Source organism: Gossypium hirsutum, chromosome D13 (genome assembly GCF_007990345.1).
Source record: "Gossypium hirsutum isolate 1008001.06 chromosome D13, Gossypium_hirsutum_v2.1, whole genome shotgun sequence".
NCBI classification, from domain to species: Eukaryota; Viridiplantae; Streptophyta; class Magnoliopsida; order Malvales; family Malvaceae; genus Gossypium; species Gossypium hirsutum.
This window is the reverse complement of record NC_053449.1, coordinates 39,493,032-39,496,044: the sequence shown is the minus strand read 5'-3', so window position 1 is coordinate 39,496,044 and position 3,013 is coordinate 39,493,032.

The window sequence follows — 3,013 nt, the reverse complement described above, 5'->3', positions numbered from 1 at the left end:
TAGATGGATAGTGTGAGCCAGTTGAATGATCCTTCCAAAATGTCAGCAATGATTATCTACAAGATAATCCATAAGAACCGATAAGCTTACAAAGCTTTGCAAGGACATAGTATAACATTTAATCTAAATAAAATCAAATACAGTTCCTATAATATATAATTTAGAGTTACCGGAGTATAAACAGGGCACATAAATGCATTTAGGGGTACTAAAGTACAAATAGGGGCACTTATGTGCATTCAAGGGTACCGAAGTACAAACATGGCACATATGTGCAGTCAGGGGTACCGAAGTACAAATAGGGGCACGTATGTGCATTCAGGGGTACCGAAGAACAAACAGACGCACTTATGTGCATTCATTCAATTGTTAACTGTAAACATTTAATTAAAAAACTATAATGCAAGAATACAAGTACAAATTCATTTACATATTGAAGCACTATGAACTTACCTACTATTTGATTCCGACCAACACGCAGGGATTAATTTGCTATTTTCCCTTTTCCTCGGTTATTGTCTTTTTTATCCAAGTTTTGATCTATATAATAATTAAATATAATATGTTAATCTCATACACATTTCACATTCCATTCAATGCATATGAACCTTAAATTTTCATTAATTACACATTTTCGTAAACTTTTACAACTTTTACAATTTAATCCTCTAACCCAAAAATCATCAAATTGACCATTTTATAAGAATCAAACTACAACTGATTATTCTAGGCCCTTTAAAAGTCTTTATTACACATCAAATTCACCATCAAACCTTGAAATTTTGACATTTTAAAAATTTAATCCTTAAATCAAAATCTAACAAAAATCACTTTACAAAACAACCATATACCACAATCAAATCTTCAAATACATAGTTGTCATAAAAAAACATTCAAGATTCATCAATGGCAAATTTTAAAAGTTCTAACCGTTTCAAAAATGAAGGTACGGGCTAGTTGGACCTAGTTGCAACAATTTCAAAAACATAAAAATAATTTAAAACGGGATCAAATGCACATACCATGCAAGAAGAATTCAAACCGAAGCTTATCTCCTCTTCAATTGTGAATTTTAGTTCTCCAAAGACAAAAGCATGAAGACGATCACTTTTTTTCATCTTTTCTTATTTAATTTTATTTTTAAGTGTTAATTTACCACTTTACCCTTATCATTAATCAATAATTTCAATAAGCCCATGCACATCCACTAATTCATTAAATGGTTTATTTACCATTCAAGTCCCTTAATTTAAGATTTCAAAGCTATTAGATCCCTTTAACTAACAGAACTCAACTTTTACTCTTTTTACGATTTAGTCCTTTTTACTTAATTATATATCTAAACGTTAAAATTTCTTAACTAAATTTTAATACGAGTCTAATGACTCCGTAAATATTCTATAAATGATATTTACGAGTTGACACGATGGGAATTTGTGGTCCTGAAATCACTATTCCATCACCACTGAAAAATAGGTTGTTATAACTCTCCCCCTTTGGAAATTTTGTCCTCAAAATTGTTACTTTAAAATAGGTTCAGATATTGTAATTTTATCGATTCCTTGGTTTCCGTAGCTTCCTCAGTACCATAAGGATGCCACAAAACTTTCACCAACGATACTCATTTATTTCGAAGCTCTTTGACTTCCCAAGTCAAAATTTTCACTGACTCTTCAGAATACGTCAAATATGGTTGAAATTCAATTTCACTTTGAGGAAGCACGTGTGAAGGATTAGATCTATACCTTCTTAGCATTGAAACATGAAACACTTTATGAATTTTCTCGAGTTCAGGAGGTAAAGCTAATATGTAAGCTACATGACCGATTCTTTTGGTAATATCATATAGCTTGATAAATTTCAGACTCAACTTTCCTTTCTTACCGAATTGCAACACCTTATTCCACGGAGAAACTCTTAAAAATAACCGGTCACCAACAGAAAATTTTATATCTTTTCTTTTCAAATCTGCATACGACTTCTGACAATCAGACGTAACTTTGAAACAATCTCGAATAATTCAAACTTTGTCTTCATTTTCCCAAATCAAATCAATCCCTACCATTTTAGCTTCACTCAGTTCGGACCAATACAACGACGTTTTACATTTTATTCCATATAAAGCTTCAAACAGTGCCATTTTAATGCTGGACTAATAATTGTTATTATAAGCGAACTCAACTCACGGTAGATATTTTTCCTAGCTACTTTCGAACTCAAGAATACAACACCGTTGAATGTCTTCTAAAGTCTGAATTACTCATTTTGATTGCCCTTCCGTCTGAGGATGAAACACTGTACTGAAATTGAGTTTAGTGACCAAAGCCTCGTAAAATTTACTCCAAAATCACGATGTAAATCGGAGATCACGATAAAAAATAATAAATCTCAAAACTTCGTACAACCTCACAATTTCTAACACATACAATTCCGCTAACCTCCCAAGTGAGTAATTTGTTTTAATTGGAATAAAATGGGTCGACTTAGTCAATTAGTCAACAATCACCCAGATCGAATCTTTCTTTTTCGGAGTTATAGGTAAACCAGATACGAAATCCATCGTAACTTGCTCTCACTTACATTTAGGAATCATAACAGGCTGTAATAATCCCGATGACACCTGATGTTCTACTTTTACTTGTTGAAAAATCAAAGATTTGGCTACGAACTCATAAATGTCACGTTTCATACCCGGCCACCAGTACATCTGTTTAAATCACAATACATCTTTGTGCTACCCAGATGAATGAAATATGTACTACTGTGAGCCTTTGATAGTATATCACGTTTCAAATTTAAATTATTCGAAACACAAATTCTATCGCGGTAATGCAATGTACCATCATCACTAATACTATATTCTATAGTCAAATTATCCCAAACCAAGTTTCGTTTCATTATCAACTTTGGATCATCATTTTGAAATTCTTGAATTCATTGTAGAAATAACGGTTTAGTCTTCAATTCCGCCAATACAAAACCATCGACATTCAAAACCAAATGAGCATTCAAC